Source organism: Phyllostomus hastatus, unplaced genomic scaffold (assembly GCF_019186645.2).
Source record: "Phyllostomus hastatus isolate PE091 unplaced genomic scaffold, TTU_PhHast_1.1 phas_contig_86, whole genome shotgun sequence".
In the NCBI taxonomy this organism is placed as follows: domain Eukaryota; kingdom Metazoa; phylum Chordata; class Mammalia; order Chiroptera; family Phyllostomidae; genus Phyllostomus; species Phyllostomus hastatus.
Window position 1 is genome coordinate 46,308,667 of NW_025333977.1, and position 19,442 is coordinate 46,328,108.

General features: G+C 37.3%; 1 pseudogene; it reads right to left on the minus strand.

Moving 5' to 3' along the window:
- Positions 1 to 367: 367 nt before the first annotated feature.
- On the minus strand, positions 368 to 1,567 carry LOC123827362 (annotated as a pseudogene).
- Positions 1,568 to 19,442: the final 17,875 nt, after the last annotated feature.

Here is a 19,442-nt window from a genome sequence, read left to right on the forward strand (position 1 = left end):
TTAATTAATCCAATCAACAATTCTTTAATTTCATTTCATTTTTTCCATTTAATTGTAGCTCAAGTCCACCCATAAGATCTGTATTGAGTACACTTCATAATTCATCTTTTAAAATATTTAAATATATAAATCCTAGTAACTCATTCTTAAGAGACCTGTCCAACTATAATTTTGGTTCTAATATTTTAAGATGGAAAATAATTATTATGAAGCATAGAGATATCTTGACAATTTATTTAGAAACACATCTTAATAATAGCAACTGTTCACCATATTACAAAACAGAAAGGATTAATTTACTGTGGCATAAGAAGTCCTGCCAGTCCCTGAATGCCCTACATAGTTTCTGAGACATTGTTTACCTTGTTTAGACCTCAAGGAAAAACAAAGTCCTATGTCCAGGTTTGGTAGCAAACAACCTCTGTTTCTCATGTGCTAAGCTTCAGTCAATCCTCTGGTAATAAGCTTCATGCACATTTTCTAGGATGCTGGGCTATGATACTGTGCAGCCTCCCATCCTGCTCTAGTAAGTCAGGACTTTTGAACCCCAAATTTCTGACAGATGTCCACCAGCTGGTCCAGCTCAGGGAAGCTACTTTCATGTATGTCCTGGCAGCTCACATGCTCTGGTTCATTAACTCCCCCACAGCTGGACCATGTTGTCAGGTGCCTCTTCACGCAGCTTCTTAAATTGGGGAACTCACTTTCTCACTGTGTACATGCTTTGCTCACTAGTAGAGTTTGAAGGTGAGCACATATTGAGTGTCTGGATTTGAGATTAGTGTTCAGAGTCCCTGCAGGGTAATTCCTAGACACCTGCAAACTTCCTTGGGGACATGGGATTCAGGATGAAGAGCATCCTCTCTGATCAAGAGTATTTCTTCCAGACTGACCCTTAAGTTGCCTGCACCTCCTGTAGCCACAGTACTTTATCCCATTGCAGATTTTTGTTCTTAATCAAGAGCTTTGCAGCCAGCAGACACTCCATCACTCTGATGTTAAAATCAGAAGTTGCTGTCTTATTCATTTCCATACAAATATTAGCAATCAAACACTACTCCACTTTGGAGTTTCACATCAGTTGCTGTCAGAAGACTAAATTCTATCAGCTGTGCAGTTCCTTCTCCTGCAAGACATTATATATGGGCTGGTTCATCTCTCCTCCTTCGCTGCAAGTATAACATTCACTCTTGGCACAGATTTCTGCAAGATCCACTTTGGATAGGTTCATTCCCAAACTGTGAGCATCACCAAGCCAGCACCACATACCAAAGCACTGGAACTGGGGAGGCCAGGACTGGGAGGGATGGTTGTGTCCATCAAGCATTTCATTTCAGTTTGGGTTACTAAGACCAAGGTGTTCCTGAATTCCTTTAAATTTACATAGAAAATTGTCGTGCCACAGAAGCTTGGTTTTGTCAATCTGAACATTATTAGCACTAATACTGAAGTCTGGGTGTAAGAGATATGTAGGGGCCAGTTAGAGAGTGTACATTTTCACAGGTTTCACAGCTCTTAACATGTCTTGTTTTATAAGCGTAGGAAAGACAGGATATCCACAATAATTTATGTGTTACTCTTCTAACTTGTCTTTGCCAAAATTAAACAGTACAATACCAAGACTTCCTCTCTAATCTTCATCTATGACACCAGCTCCCACATCTCTGAAATGTTTTGCAGCCAGAACATGGAGCTACTCTTCAGCAGCACCCAGAAGAGCTATCTCATTGTCCGTTTGCAGAAGGGTATTCTCCGTAGCTGGTACTGTGCAATCATAGGCACTGCACAGGTTGTAGCCCGCAGCCCACAAGGACTGCTTGGTTGGAGTAGTGGCATGTGTGAAGAGCAGAGAGCCGCCCAAGTGGAGGTGCATGCTGCCTTCTTTTGTAGGTGGGGACCACTTGCTAGGGGAGATGGTAGGTGCCTACGGAGTGGTGCTGGCCACAGCCATGGCTCCCCAGGTCCTAATGTCAGGGCTGTCAAAAGCAAGGAATCACAGAGAAATGCCTATGACAATCAACTGCACTCAGTGTTGCACTCTAGACTGGACAAGACAGCCTGTTCAATTTCCTTACCCAATTTTATTTCTGAAGAATATTTGGAACCTTCAAGGTGAATAGGGAGAAATAAGACAAGCACAAAAATTTAACATGATTATAATCTATTGACTATGATTAAGATACTAAAGAAAAAATTCTGGGCTTTCTCTCTCTATAGAGTACACTTAGTCTTTCCCCACCCTTTTCCCTTAGGCCCATTTTCCTGGCTTCACTCTTCCTCCTAAGCTCCAATGGCCTTTATTTTGCCTCTGTAACTTGTTTCCTGAGCCCATCATTTCTGCAGCTCACTCCTTCTACAAAAAAAAAAATGTTAATATTGAGAGGAAAGAAATTCACTTTTGGTTGAGAGGGATGAGACACCAAGGATTTAGAAGGAATCCCTTTCCATTGGGGCCTTAAATATGGTAGGGCATTATAACAGAAGACTTGTGTGCCCAATTGAGGGAACAACAGGAATATAGTGAAACTATTGCAGGAGTGGTTTTTGTAAAATTTTGTTGTATATGATATGTAAAAGAGAACAAAACTAAAAAGGAAGGCTTTAGCCAGACTTGGGGGAGTCATAACTGCCAGGATTAGAAAGATTAAACTTTACTCAACTAGGAAAGTGTGTGAGAAATGGTGTTAAAATTTCTGAGGAAGAAAATTAAATAATTGGGTCAGTTGTTGAGATTGGTTAAGTTGGTAGCAGTAATAGTAAAATAAATAGAATGCTTGAAAATGAAAAATAGTAACTAAAGATGGATTTGAACAATGATTTAATCAAGACGCAATGACTTTCTGAATGAATATGGTGGGAAGAGAAGAGTGAAATGAACATGGGAGGTATTTCTGTGGTGCAGGGGATAAAACTTGAATATATATTTGATAGAGATATTAGAAAGGGAGAATAGTCATTATGATTTTAGGGTTTACATCCTGAAGGGGAAATTACCCAAAACAGAGAAAAAAAGAAGTCATCATACAAGAAATAACTGATGGCAAAAAATCAAGCATTATTTTTGATGTTCACAAGAGAGAGCAATCAGGGGTTGAAGTAATGAAAAAAAAGGGCTTCTTTTAAAGCTTTGAAAGTTGAACAAGAATTCTTGGTAAAAAGAAGAGAGAATGGAGATGTATGATTAAAGGATTCTCCTATTTTCACCTAGGTTTTCTAATGAATATATGTTGTTTTAGATTAGTTTGTCCCTTATTTATTTTTATCCTTTAGATAGTACCCAAGATAACCAAGAATACAAATAACTAAAGCTTAGATTCACTTAGAATGATATTTAAGGTAACTCAGAAGAAAGAGACTTCTTGGAACTTGGTCTGTTTTTTTAACTTATTTTTAATTAAAAAAAACAGTTGAATTTACTGTTTTTGGTATACAGTTCTAAGAATATTGAGAAATTCATGTAGTCATCTGGCTACCACCAAAGTCAACATATGGAACATTTTTATCCACTCTCCCAAATTTTCGGTCACCGTCCCTTTTGTCCCTTTGTAGTCAGCCCATCCCCACAACTAACCATTAGCAACCACACAACTGCATTCTTTCCCTATAGATTTCCCTTTTTCAGAAAGTTGTTCGAGGCACAATTTTAAAATGGCATTCACCCCTGGTCATGAAAACTCCCAATGATCATGCTACATTGTATGGTGGGCTTAATCATACAAGCCCTTTAAAAGCAGAGAATTTCTACCTCATGATGAACAGGGAATCCTAGATGTGAAGCAAGAAGGAAGATGACTCACGGTAACTTTGCCACCCAGATTTTGAAGGAGGTCACATCAAAGGACCTGAAAGTAGCCTCCAGGAGCACAGCACAACTCTCCACTGAAGGCACCAGGGAAGCGAACACCTGAGTCCTACAGTCAATCATAGGAACTGAATTCTGCCAACAACCTAAATGATTTTGGAGGTTGTTTCTTCCCCATAATGTCTAGGTAACAACCCATCCCAGATGACACCTTGCTTTGTCCTTGTTAGATTCTAAGCAGAGAACTCAACTGAATCTGCCCAGGACTTCTGACATACAGAAGAAAGAGCTAATAAGTGAATGTTGCTTTAAGCTGCTGATTTTGTGGTAATCTCTTAGATAGCATTAGAAAACTAAGAGTCATACAAATAAAATTATAGAGTATGTGGCCTTTGGGACTGGCTTATTTCACTCAAAATAATGCATTATTTTATATAATGCAACATAATGCAAAAACATTCATATTGTTTTATGGATCATTGAGTAGTATTCCATTTAAGGAATGGGCCATGGTTTGCTTACTTATTCACCACTTGAAAACTATCTGAGTTGTTTCTAGTTTTTGGAGATTGAAGAGAGGATGCTCTAATCATTAGTATATAAGTTTTTTATGCAAATTAGTATTCATTTCTCTTGTGTAGCTATCTAGGAGTGGAATTTCTGGGTCACATGATAAGTATATGTTAAAACTTGTAAGAAACTGACAAACTGTCTTCTAAAGTGGCTGTACCATTTTACATTTGAATCAGTGATATTTGGGAGTTCCAACAGGTATTGTCAGAGTTCTTTATGTTAGGCATGCTAATAGATGTATAGCATAATGCCATTACTAAATTTGATTTTAAACATGTTTACCACAAACTTTAGAGGTTCTACATAAATTATTATTTTCAAAAATTTTAATGTAAGCATAAGCATATTTTATCTTCTCCATTTAAAAATCATATTGTGAAAATATACCATTGGTCAAGACCATGAAATTTTAGACAATAATAGTTTTCCACTGAGATACTAAGAAAGCAGATTTGGGTAAAGATTAGATCATTTAATCAAAGTTTACTGATATCAGCTTCTGGTTATGTTCCAGGCATTCTGCTAGGGGCTCAAGATAAAAGATGAGAAATATGGCCTTGCTCTCAAAAACTCTGTGCTCTCTGAGGAAACAGATACATCATGTGTAACTGTAAAACAGTCTGGTAGATGTCACATTGGGGTGTGTGAACAGTGCTGTAAGGTCACAGGTGAGAGAGCAATGCATTCAGCTTGAGGGAACAGGCTAGTGAGGGGATGAAATACGACTATGGGCATGCATGGCCTGAGACTGAAGACTCACTGCCAGTGAAGATTCGCAGTGGAGAGTGATGGAAACAGGCTGGTGGGTCCAGTTAGGGTGACTTAAACAACTGGAAGTTTGAGAATGGAGAGATGCTTTCTCTCAAATTCTTCAGATTTTTGGAAACCTTCCCAAATAACTGCACTGGATATATAAACTTGAGGATATAATATGACATGATTTGGTACATTTCCAATGGAAGAGATTTGGTACATTTCCAATGGAAGAGATGTGTTTTCATGGTGGAATTACAAAGCTGGGCAGGACAAGCATGCTTTGGAATTAGTTTTTGAGGGGCACGAGTAAACATAATAAACAGGATTTCTTGTCAGAATCTTTCTGCCTTGTTTTGAAGTGGGTCAGTCATTCAGTTAGTGCATATATGTGTGTGTCTGTATAAGCATGTATATATCAATAACACAGACTTAGTTGGGAATGATTAGAAATAAGACTTCATCAGGGCTAACAAATGTGCTTGTAAGTGTCCAGTGCTATGATCTTTGAATCTCATATTACAGAACAATAAACCTAAATTCTAACACACACAGTCCATGCTGAAGGTAATAAAAGGGACATTTTTATAGCATATCCAGTATTTCCATAAGCAAATCCAGAGCATATGTGGCAGGATTGTATGTGTGAAGAACAAATGAGAATGAGCAAAATTGCACCAAACAATGTAAGGATTGCACATAATTGAATAAATATAGGGTTAATCATCCAATCATTGTAAAAATCACTGTCAAAAAAAGCATTCTCACACAAAATGTCTGAGTTCTAAAGGAAATATTTGGACACTTGAATTTTATTTTATTTGAAAGTTCAGAAGAGTTTTCACTGAGGTAACATTTACTTTTGAGGTGTGTAATCTGGGCTCGGCAGGTTGTAATTCAATAACCTTTGATGTTCTCCGCCTGTTTATGAACCGTGCTGGGGATGGCAATCTAATATCTTCCACAGAAATGCAGAGACAAGCACAGACCATCTTTCTCTGTTCTATTCATAATAGCACCCTTACTGCCAGAATGTAACCAAAGGTCTGTTAGAAATGTAAACAGGACAGCCTCTGTGCTCCAAAGAGAATGTGATTGGTATACCAATATCAAAAGCCAATGCATTTCGGGAGGCTGCAAAATGTGCTACAATGTGTATAATATCCTGAAGCATTTCTAAAGCTGCCCCTAAAGCAGGACATAAGCACTGAATCTGAAGAATATGACCGATGTGTGCACACCAATATATTTTCAAAATATTAAGTGCATTTTCTTTTGTTTATTTTGGGCTTTTTTGCAACGTATCAGATTGAGTTCAGTTTTGTGACAGCTACAGAGACACCATATTGCAATTTTTGAGAGCTCTTCCCTTGATGGCTTGCAATAAACCACACACGATATTCCCATTGGGGGAAAAGAAGTTGTAAACTGTCACGAATATTATAATTTGCATGATTTGAAGCTTGGGGATCTCTTGTTTAGATTTTTAACTCCAGATAATCACAGATTTTTCTGTTTTGAAAACAACATTTTGAATATAAACCAACTCAAAGAGGCACATAAGGCAATTTCAAGAAACTAATTAATTTCTATAAAAAAATTCACATGCTCTGAATTTTTTGGAGGATGGTTTACAAACATACTTTATCTTCAGAATCAGACAAAAACAGTTATATTGATAAATATAGAGCCAAACTCAACTATCTGTATCTAAAATATGACATCTAACCAGGCAGCACTGTGAATATGTATTAATTTTCATCTAAAAAAGGTACTTAGAAAGTGTTACATTAAAAGACTTTTAAAAATTTTATAAAAATACATTCAGACAAATCTGTACTACAGACAGGAAAAGGATTTTCATTTTTATAAAACTATTAATATAGAATTTTAAATGAGAGAATTAATATCTCTGTTATGTTCAAAGCATACATAAGAGTGGCAGATTTCAAGCTTTTTAAAAATTTGTTTTTCTTGGACTTCTGGTTAAGATGAAGGTGTAGGTAGACACACTGTGCCTCCTCGCACAACCAAAACTAAGGACAACAAAAATTTAGAAACAAAAAAACAACCAGAACAGAGAGAAATGAACTGTACAGAAGTCTGACAACCATTCATCCAGACGGGTAAGAGGGGCGGAGTCGGAGGCCTACGAGAGGGGTCAAGGGATCCTGGCAGGAAAATGTGGTGGCTGGCAGACACGAGCAGGGCATAGGCGGCAGTTGGTGGACCCCAGACGTTCAGGGGCAACTGACGGACCCGGTGGCAGACTGTGGGCACGAGAGGCAACTAGCAGACACAGTGAGGTGCTCAAGGCAGCTGGCTGTCCGCAGTCACACATTTGCATGCAGATAAACCAGGTAAAAACGTGCAGCAACACAGACCACACAACCCAGGGACCCAGCGCTGGGAAATAAAGCCAAAAAGCACTGATTGAAAACACTCCTGGAGGTTGAGGTGCCGGGAGAATCAGCCTCACAGGAGAGCTCCTTAGGGAGACCCACAGAGTCCTAGAAAGTACACAAGCCCACCTGCCAGGAAGCCAGCACCAGAAGGGCCCAATCTGCCTGTGGGAAGCAGCAGAGGGGACTGAAGTCCTAGAGAGAGGGGAGCAGGCGCCATTGTTCCCTCTTGGATCCCACCCCCACATACAACATCACAACCCAGTGACTGGGGTGCCCTGCTCTGGTGAACACCTAAGGCTCCGCCCCTCATATGCAACAGGAGTGACCAGACCAAAGGGGGGAGGGGGGAGATGGCTCAAAGAAAATTAAAAGCTTTGCAGTTAGTACTTTTAAGCGACTAAGAGATAGCCAACCTATCAGATGCACAGTTCAAAGCACTGGTGGTCAGAATGCTCACAGAATTGGTTGATTTTGGTCACAAATTAGATGAACAAATGAAGGCTACAATAAGTGAAATGAAGAAAAATGCACACAGAACCAATAGTGATGGAAAGAAAACTAGGTTTCAAATCAATAGAATGGACCAGAAGGAAGAAGGAAACAATCAAACAGAAAAGAATGAAGAAACAAGAATTCAAAAAATGAGGAGAGGCTTAGGAACTTCCAGGACATCTTGAAACATTCCAACATCTGAATCATAGGGGTACCAGAAGGAGAAGAGAAAGAGCAACAAGTAGAAAAGTTATTTGAACAAATAATAAAGGAGAACTTCCCCAATCTGGAAAAGGAAATAGACTTCCAGGAAGTTCAGGAAGCTCAGAGTCCCAAAGAAGTTGGACCCTAAGAGAAACATGCCAAGGCACATCATAATTACATTAGCCAAGGTAAAAATGAAGGAAAGAATTCTAGAAGCAGCAAGAGAGAAGGGGACAGTCACCTACAAAGGAGTTCCCATCAGCCTGTCAGCTGATTTCTCAAAAAAGACCTTGCAGGCAAGAAGGGACTGGAAAGAAGTATTCCAAGTCATGAAAGATAAGGACCTACATCCAAGATAACTCTATGCAGCAAAGCTTTCATTTAGAATGGAAGGGCAGATAAAGTGCTTTTCAGATAAGGCCAAGTTAAAGGAGTTTATCATCACCAAGCCTTTATTATATGAAATGGTAAAGGGGCTTATCTAAGAAAAAGAAGATGAAAACTATGGACATTAAAAAAAAAAGAGAGATCAAACTCACAGTTATTAACAACCACACCTAAAACAAAAGCAAACTAAGCAAACAATTAGAACAGGAACAGAACCACAGAAATGGAGATCACATGAAAGGTTAGCAACAGGGGAGTGGGAGGAGGAGAGAGGGGGAAAAGGTACAGAGAATAAGTAGCATAGACGGTAGATAGAAAATAGATAGGGGGAGGGCAAGAATAGTATGGGGAATGTAGAAGCTAAAGAACTTATGACACATGGACGTGAACTAAAGGGGAGAATGTGAGTGGGAGGGGGTGGCAGGGTGGAGGGGAGTGAAGAGGGAAAATGGGACAACTGTAATAGCATAATCAATAAAATATATTAAAAAAGAAGAAAAAAATTTGTTTTTCTCTCCAAACAATAATATTCTTCTTGAATTTTCTACAAATACTGCCATCTTGTTAAAATTACTATCAATGGTAAGTATATCCTTTAAGAACAAACAGACCAGATGAATAATCCATTTGGTTATCTTCTAACAATAAATATAACCTGTCTATAAATATGTATTTTATGAGTTTTTATTAACAAAAGTACAATTATATACCCATGGACATTCTTAAAGACTCAACCTATCTAATTTAAGCAATCTTTGTACACATCTTTTGTTCAGTTTATGAATGGGCTATATTATATATGATGAATCTGTTCGGAAAAAGTCCAGCCATTTTTTAATTAAGTATATTTTGTTGATTTTGCTATTACATTTGTCACATTTCCCCCCTTTCCTCCCTCCTGTTACTCCCATTCCTTCCAGCAATACCCCCCATAGTTCATGTCCATGGGTTATACATATAAATTCTTCAGCTTCTTCATTTCCTATACTATTCTTAGCCTTCCCCTATTTTGTACCTACAAATTATGCTTCTTATTCCCTGTATCTTTCCCCCATCCTCCTCCCTCCTCCTCCCCACTGATTACCCTCCATGCGATCTCCATTTCTATAATTCTGTACCCATTCTAGTTATTTGCTTTGGGGTTTTTTAAATATTTCTTTTAGATATTTATTTATTTATTTTTAGAGAGGGAAGGGAGAGAGAAAGAGAGAGAGAGAGAGAAACATCAATGTGTGGTTCCTGGGGGCGGTGACCTGCAACCCAGGCATGTACCCTGACTGGGAATTGAACCTGCAACGCTTTGGTTTGCAGCCCGCACTCAATCCACTGAGCTATGCCAGCCAGGGCTATTTTTTGTTTTGTTTTTTTAGGTTCAGTTATTGATAGTTGTGAATTTGTTGCCATTTTACTGTTCATAGTTTTGATCTTCTTTTTCTTAAATAAGTTCCTTTAGCATTTCATATAATAATGGTTTAGTGATGATGAAGTCCTTTAGCTTTACCTTGTTTGGGAAGCACTTTATCTGCCCTTCCATTCTAAATGTTAGCTATGCTTGATACAGCAATCTTGGATTTAGGTCCTTGCTTTTCATCACTTTGAATACTTCTTGCCAATCCCTTCTTGCCCACAAGGTTTCTTTTGAGAAATCAGCTGATAGTCTTATAGGAACTCCTTGTAAGTAATTCTCTTCTCTTGCTGCTTTTAAGGTTCTCTCTTTATGTTTAACCTTTGGCATTTTTATTATAATGTGTCTTGGTGTGGCCCTCTTTGGGTCCAATTTGTTTGGGACTCTCTAGGCTTCCTGGGCTTGTATCTTTATTTCCTTTGTCAAATTAGGGAAGTTTTCTTTCATTATTTGTTTAATTAAGTTTTCAATTTCTTGCTCTTCCGTTTCTCCTTTTGGCATCCCTGTGATTTGGATATTGGTATATTTCACATTGTCTCAGAGGTTCCTAAGCCTCTCCTAATTTTTTTAAAATTCTTGTTTCTTCTTTCTGTACTGGATGAATATTCATTTCTTCCTTTTGCTCCAAATCATTGATTTGAATAAGTTTCCTTCCTTTCACTGTTGGTTCCTTGTATGTTTTTCTTTGTACACTGTGTATAGTCTTCAGTTCTTCCTTTATTTTGTGGCCATACTCAGTCATTTCTCTGAGCATCCCAATCACCACTGTTTTGAACTTTTCATCTGATAAGATGGCTATCTCCATGTTGCTTAGTTATTTTTCTGGAATTTTGATATGTTCTTTCATTTGAGCCATATTTCTTTGTTTCCTAAATTTGGCACCCTCGCTGTGCTTCTGTAAGTTAGGTAGAGCTGCTTTGACTCTCCATGTCCATGTACCTGCTATGTTGTAAGGGGCAGAGCCTTAAGTATGGATGGGGGGGGCGGGCAACTCATTTTGCTGCTTTGAGGCACAGTATGTGGGGGAGGGGTCAGAGTCGGAACAATGTTGCTTATTTATTTTGTGCCCCATTTTCAGTCACTTCCCCCACTTCCCATAAGCAACTCATGCCCTTCAAGCTGTTGTCCTGGTGCTTATCCTTTGAGTGGGTGGGTTTGTATATGTTCTAGGATCCTGTGGGCCCTTTAAATAGACTCTCTTGAAACCTCTCTCAGTTTATTTCACCACCACAAACCACACTGGTGTTTACAGAGAGAGGTTATGAGGCCTTATTTTCCTGACACTGGAATCCTGGGCTGCATGGTCTGGCCCGGGGCTTGGATTGCTCCCTCCCCACTTGTCCTTCCCAGTTTTGATCCTCTGCACATAAATGTGCGACCACCTGTTCCACTGGCTGCCACTGCTGTCATGTTACCATGCGTCCTCTCCACCCCAGCTGCCCATCTCTGCTCCACCTACCTGTCTGGGTGAATGTTTCTTCTTTAATTCCTTGATTATTGGTCTTCCACACAGTTTGATTTTCTGGCAGTTTTGGTGTTTTTTTTTGTTTTTACATTGGTTGTTATCCTTATTATGGTTGTGTGAAGAGGCAAAGTGTGTCTACCTACTCCTCCATCTTGGCTGGAAATTTAAGCCATTGTTAATATAATGAGAATGGTTTACATGACATCGATGTAACCTGGCAGCCAAAGAGAGTGAACTGGAATGCACATGTATGCACAACAACTTCATTGTACTAGTCAGTGGTGGTGGTAGATGCCATTGTGTGAGTATGTGTACTGCATGGCTATCACATTCAATATAAATGAGTGAGTAGAGCAACGAATCTGTATCAAATTTTGCATTAAGTTTTGAACATTCCTCTGTGGGAACTATTTGGATGATATAGAAAGCTGCAGTTATGGGCAGCCGGTGATGGACAACTTCATCACAACAATACAACCATTCATGTATCACCTCTCATGTAGCGCTTTTTGGGGAAACATCAAGTAACCAAGGTTACTAAGCCTCCCTACAGCCCAGAATTGGCACCCTGCAACTTCTGGCTTTTCCCAAAACTAAAATCACCTTTGAAAGGAAAGAGGTTTCAAACTGTTGATGAGATTCAAGAAAATATAACAGGGCAGCTGATGGCAGCTGGGAGAACTGTGTGATGTTCCAAATGCATGAGCCTACTTTGAAGTGGACTGAGGCATCATTTTCCTAGGCACAATGTTTATTGTATCTTGTATCTTCAATAAATATCTCTATTTTTCATATTACATGGCTGAATACCTTCTGGACACACTTCACATTTAAGTAAAATGTAAACCATTGTTATCAAGTGAGAACATTTTACTACTCATTAGTTTAACAAATATTTATTTATCAAGGACCAGAAGTCATTCATTCTCCTTATTCCACTGTTCCTCTTTCATCAGGAGCTATTATCATCTTGGTCATTGCAGTAGTCTTAGAATAGAGCTCTACACATGTCCTTGTTTTTTTTTTTTATTGTCAAAGAACAATCAGAAAGACCCTGTTGAAGAATAAGTCATCTTATGGCTTCTTTCTGCAAAATCTCTTAGTATTACCCATTTCTCTAAGAGTAAAAGCCAAAATATTCTTGCTAGCCCCAAAGACCCTACTTACCTGTTTCCATCCTCTACCCCCACTTTGCCTCTCTGACTATATATCCCACTTCTTTTCCCTGTATTATACTGTTCTTCCTTCTTAGCAAATCGGGTCCATCCCAGAGAGCTTCAGGTATACTTCTGCTTCAGGATATTTTCATTGGCTGTTTCGTCTGCTAAGAAAGCTCTTCCCAGCTATCTGTGAGACCCACTCTCCCACTTTTTTCAGGTTTTGACTCAAATACCACCATCTCATTGAGTACTTCCTTGTCCATCCCAAGACTGCAGCACCTCCCCACTCCCCCAAAGTGAACTAATCCTATCTTCCTTGCCTTCCTTGATTTTTTGTTCTTAACACCACTAATAGACTACATATTTTACTTACTCATCATTTTTATTATTGATTAATATTCTCACTGGAATATAAACTTTATAAAGGCAATGAGTTTTCTTGTTTTATTTCCTTATTCCTAGCATCTGTGACAATACCTGACACAAAATAGGTTGCTGCTCTGAGAGCTGGGATCCAGGAGCAAACAAAGTAGACAAGTTCTGCTCTTATGATATGAACTTTTAATGAGCAAACTAGATAATGAGCAAGTAAACAGGTAAATAAGATGGCATTAGATTAGGGATACATGCTATGAAGAATAATGTGTCACTGAAATAAGACAGAGGGTGACTGGTCATGAGTAGTGGGAACATATATGTGAGTGGTAAGAGAGGGCATTCCTGAGAAGTGACATTTGAGCTGAAGCCTGAAAGACAAATAGCAGTGCAAGAGAATTGTGTCAAAAGCTAAGTGGTATAACATATGAGAGAACAGAATTTTATGTTCAGTAATGTTCATCATTAATCAGCAAATATTTATTTCTCAAATATTGCCCATTGATATACTGGTCTCTAAAAAGCTTAGGGTATGGTGCTTACTATAAAGATAAACCCTAATAAAGTAATACCTACAAATGTAATAGGTGGATAGTAAGTTTAATTGAATGAATGAAAATATGAAACCTTTAAAGCCTTTTAACACATTTATATGAAATAGGAAAAGCACATGTCAGAGTAGCCTGGTAGGAAGATCCTGAGTATCTAAACTGAAAATAAAGGGTGATTGACAGCTGCAAGATATTTCATTAAAGAAATCAATTGGGCCCCATCACTGACAAGAGATGGAGAATTGCAATGAAATCAAGAGAATACATCAAAGATTATTCATTCTGTAATCATCAGCAAATGAGTCAAAAGTAATTTTTAGAAAAATTCCAGTGGTTAGATTAAATAGTTAATATGGGATGTTAGTAATTAGTGAAGGTTGTTCTATGGTTAGGGATAATTTTGTGCGCAAATTTGTTTTCCTGTTGTTACCCTGGCATATTTTTGCAATATTATTATTGCTTTTATTATTGTGCATTTATTTGCAATTAGAGCCCATAATGAGGTGTGAACTGCTCCCCCAGAGTGAATCAGGCACTATGGGAAGTTTGTATCTTTAGAGGCATCAGTGTCCTATTGAGTACACTGCTACTCTCCCACACCCCACCCCCATTTCTCACACAAGTTTTATTCATGATAATGTACCCTAAAAGAACAATCTTTTTAAAAAATTTTTTTAAAATATTTTTTTATTTTAATTGTTGTTGCAGTACAATTTTCTTTTACTCCCATCCCAACCCACCCACCCAGCCCTCCTCTCCTCCCTCCCATTTCCACCCACTCTTAGTTTTTATCCATGTGTCCTTTATACTTCTTCCTGTAAACCCTTCCCCTTTTCCCCTGAAATTCCCTTGAAATTCCCTCTCCTCTCCCCTCTGAAAACTGTCAGACGGTTCTCTATTTCAGTGTCTTTGGTTATATTTTGCTTGTTTCTTTGTTTTGTTCTCCTAAAACAACAAACTTAATGAATCTTTCATATTTTCCTATGAAAATATATTGTAGCTGTCACATTTCCCTACTTCTGGTTATCCTGAGCAATTTATCTAGAGAACTGACTTATCAGTATAACTCACAACCAAGTTTCACTCTTAAAAAGTGTATTAAAAATCTCAAAGAACTTTTGTTTATGTGGGTTTTATCTATTAATATTCACCACATTAGACATGGAAACTGTATGCATGCAAGACAATGCAATTGAAAAATAATATTGTTATTAAACAGTATTGATTTGAAAATAGTTTTGACCTCACAGACTCCTTAAAAGGATGGCAGGGACTCAAAGGCCCCAGTTGACCCTTGGAGAACAATGAGTGTATAATAACAATCGTTTATGTAGATCTAGCCAAGCTGCCCTTTGCTTCTATGAGAAAAATGTTATGTTAATATTTCCATATCTAAAATACTTGCCATTTTTCCTTTATAGGCTGGGTATAAGGATTGGATGTAATAATAAAAGTAAAAGTTTTGCACAAGCATACATTCTTATACATATGTAAGGACAAATAGTTATGAATAACTCAAAAACTTAAGTTTTGAAAATCTCACATTTTTATTGACTTTTGGAGTTTTCTTTTTGAACTATGGATGATAAATTTTTAAAAAACACATGTGGGCTCATCTTGATCAGCTCAAGCAGAAAATAGTTTGACATACTTACCAGTAAAATCCATGAGTTTTACCTCATAGTGCTTTGGTACATGCTTTATTCTAGATTCAAGTTATACATCATGGAATATAAAAAATGCCAGCTCATGACTTCTTTATAAAATACAGGATAGCATCATTAGTGCCAAATATTTGTTTGGTCAAAAATTTTGTATGTTTTCATCATAAAATGAAAGATACATTTTTTTATTTCCACAAATAACTTTATTGCTTTGTATATTTGTATATGTCGGCTCTCTCCCACATGGTATAGCATTGATTGTTCTCAGTTAATGTCTTGATTTGATCACTATCAACTTCAACTGGTCTACCTAACCATGGAGCACCATCCAGGGAAAAATCTGCAGCAAGAAAATTCAAAAATCACTTTTGACATATTTGATCAGTCACAGCACATTCTCCATACAGCACACAAATCTTTATTTTGTGTTTCAGTTGTGTTTTTAGCTTTCTTGAAATAATAAAGCATAGTATACCAAAATGTTTGTATTTTCTTCCATCTTGAATATTAAAATGGCTATACAAAAATTCACTAATTTTTATGTTTTTTAAAATTTATGCTGATATGACAGCTGTCACTATAGCACTAACAAAATTGTTTTGAATGAAGTTAAAGACAACTAAGCACTACCAGAGCCATTTTATGGAAAAACAAACAAACATTTTGGCCAAACCAATACAAAACTGAAAGTGCAACCAACTCAATTGCAAAGCTTTAAAGAAATATTGAGGGCAAGAGGTATTAATGTGCCTATAAATTATAATATCTAAAACTTACGTGGTGGTTTTAATTTTCAGTGCTCTATTTATACTTATGGTCTTCACAATAATTCTGAAGTGTTTACAATTATTTTTTATATCATTGTTTCACAGAAGGAAAAAATATGGAGGCTTAGGGAGTGTATTATTTTTGTATGGCTGCTGTAACAAATTAGCACAGATTTTGTGACTTAACACAATTTACAGTTCTGTAGTTCAGAAATCCAAAATTGTTGTCATTGGACTAAAATCAAAGTATCATCAGGGCAGCATTCTTCCCTGGATGCACTAGTGGAGAATCCATTTCCTTGTCTTTCCCAGCTTCTAGAGACTGCCCACATTCTTTATCTCATTGCCTTTTTCTCTATCTCCAATACAAACAGCACTGAGTTCAATCCTTCTCTCAGTCTCCATCTTTAAAAGACTCTTTGCACCCACCTAGATAATCCAGGATAACCTTCCTATTTTAAAGTCATCTGATCAGCAAACTTAATTCTATTTGAAAACTTAAATTTTCTTTGCCATGTATTTTAATAAATTTCAAGGACTGAGATATAAACATCTTTGGGAGGGAAGAGCATTATTCTGCCTACCAAGGAAAGACAAGCTATTTGCCAAGTGCATCAAGCTAAGAAAAGTGAGGTTCAGGCTCTAATCTGGCTTTTTGACTCTCTTGTTCTTCCAAGACACATTGTTCTTCCTCTTATCAGTTTTACCAAAGAATGAGGAATGACTAACACTGCTGGAAAAGGGTTAGTGGTAGAGAGAATTGGGACATGAAATCTGCACCATTCATGAGAGACTTAGGGTCTTTAGGGAGGAGAGGTGGTAGGCTAGAGGAAGAGTTGTTTTCTGAAGCAAATGAGAAATTGGGTTTTTCTTCTTTTTCTCTCTGTGTCTCCATTTTTGTCTTTATTGATGTCTACACTTTATCTTCTCTTTGTTTCCTTAAATCATCATTATATGGAAATGACATATCACCTAAATGTTAAGATATATTTTTTATTTTAAAACACATTGTTATATTACCTATTGTCAGTTTATATTTTTTTACTTTTTAATTAAAAATAAATCTAAAATAAATTGTTCTCTAATTCTGTAACATAATGTTGGTGTTAGACAAATAAACTTTTGCATGTGGTATATGAAATGATTTTTATTTCTGTATATTGGTGATTTTTGATAGAAAAAAGCAAGTATTCTCTTAATTTTTTATTTAATACAAATATGTTATCTTGGAAACAACACATTAATCCAAATGAGTTGGCATGAATCTACTCAGCCAATTAATACATTGTTGGATATATTCTTGGGAAACAGGAAACATATGCTTTAATAACAGTGAAAAGAGGGAGGAGAGAGCCATGATACAAATGAGCGAGAATCTTAAAAAAAATGGACAAAAGACTTGAACAGACACTTTTCCAAGGAGGACATACAGAGGGCCCAGAGACATATGAAAAGAGATGCTCAGCTTTACTAGCCATCAGAGAGTTGCAAATTAAAACCACAGTGAGACATCACTTCATACCAGTGAGGATGGCCATCATAAACAAATCAATAAAAAACAAGGGTTGAAGATGATGTGGAGAAAAGGGAACCCTAGTGCACTGTTGGTGGGATTGCAGACTGGTACAACCACTATGGAAAACAGTATGGAATTTCCTCAGAAAGCTAAAAATGGATCTGCCTTTTGACCCAGCAATTCCACTGTTGGGATTATATCCTAAGAACCCCGAAACACCAATCCATAAGAATCTGTGCACCCCAATGTTCATAGCAGCACAGTTTACAATAGCCAAGTGCTGGAAGCAACCTAGGTGCCCATCAGCAAATGAGTGGATCAAAAAACTATGGTACAGTTACACAGTGGAATTCTATGCTGCAGAAAAAGAAGGAGCTCCTACCTTTTGCGACAGAATGGATGGAACTGGACAGCATTATGCTAAGTGAAATAAGCCAGGTGGTGAGGGACAAATACCATATGATCTCACCTGTAAGTGGAATCTAATCAACATAACAAACACACAAACAAAATATAACCAGAGACATTGAAATTAAGAACAATCTGATAGTAACCAGAGGGGAGGATGGAGGGAATAATGGGGGGAAGGATTTTCAGGAACAACTATAAAGGACACATGAGCAAAACCAAGTGGGGGATTAGAAGCAGGGGGAGGAGGGGATGGCTGGAGTGGGGATGAGTGGTGGGAGGTAAATGCAGACAACTGTACTTAAACAGCAATAAAATAATTTTAAAAATAAAAATAGAAAATAAAGAATCCTGGGAGGCAAGTATTTTTAGGAAAGTTACTTAACCACTCTGTGCTATGATTTCTTCATTTATAAAATGGGATTACGATAGTCTCCTATTTTAAGTGGTTATTGCAAAAATTAAATGAGTTAATTTATGTAAAGGACTTAGAAAACTAAAGTTTTACACATATTGAATTGAATTATTTTACTGTGCAGTTGTTATAATTATTATTGTTATTTGTATTAGGGAGATAGCTCTAGAAGAATAAAAGGATGGAAAGGAAAGGATTTTAAGAAAAAACACTGAAAAGGCAGACAACTATACTTGAACAACAATAAAATTTTCAAAAATGGAAAAAAAAGTCCTCTTAATGCTTAATTTTTTCTGCAGTTCATACAGTTTCTGCATTTAGATTGGAGATTTCTGTGTCTCTGTTAATTTGAGAGAAATGTTTTCTTCTTTTTGTAGAAGAATATGCCTATATATAAAGATCTCTATCTCTCCTAAAGTAAAAAATTGAAATTTTAAAGCTTCTACTTCAACCCAAGTCCTCCTGTAATCACTATGTTGTTCCCCTCAACAGTTTGATGCCAAAGGGCTCCACATGGAGGGTGATCCTGACTGCCTTTGTGTCCTCAGCACCTCCTTCTTCTCAGCTCCCACAGTCTAGCTTTAATGGCTCCCAGTCCTTTCATCACCATTAAATCCTTCTCAAAGGGGAACTACATTTAGAGACATTGGCAGAACAGAGGCAAGCTGTAGAATGTACAAAATTTAGGTTAAAACCTTCCCAAATTACTTAATCCAGCTAAGCCTCAAATCACTTTTATCTTTAAAATGGGAATAATCAATGATGATGATCAATCAACACAGTTCCTGATGCATAGTGTTTGCCAGTGAATAATTTTATTTTAGTTTATGTGTATTTTGAAATAAGTAAATTGCAAAAAATGTGAAAAATATTAGCCTCATTTTGGGTACCAAGTTTTAAAAATGGTCAAGAATTGTGTAATTTTAAGGGGCAGGTAAAGTTAGCTGGAAATTGTATTTGTGTATTGTCATTTGGCAACATCACTTTCTGACAAATATATACAAAATATGCAACATCAGTGGTCATGCTTTATGTGTATCAGAAGTTCTCTGAATGACTTTGGTAATGATTGTCTTACTGATTTTTAAATGATCAGTATT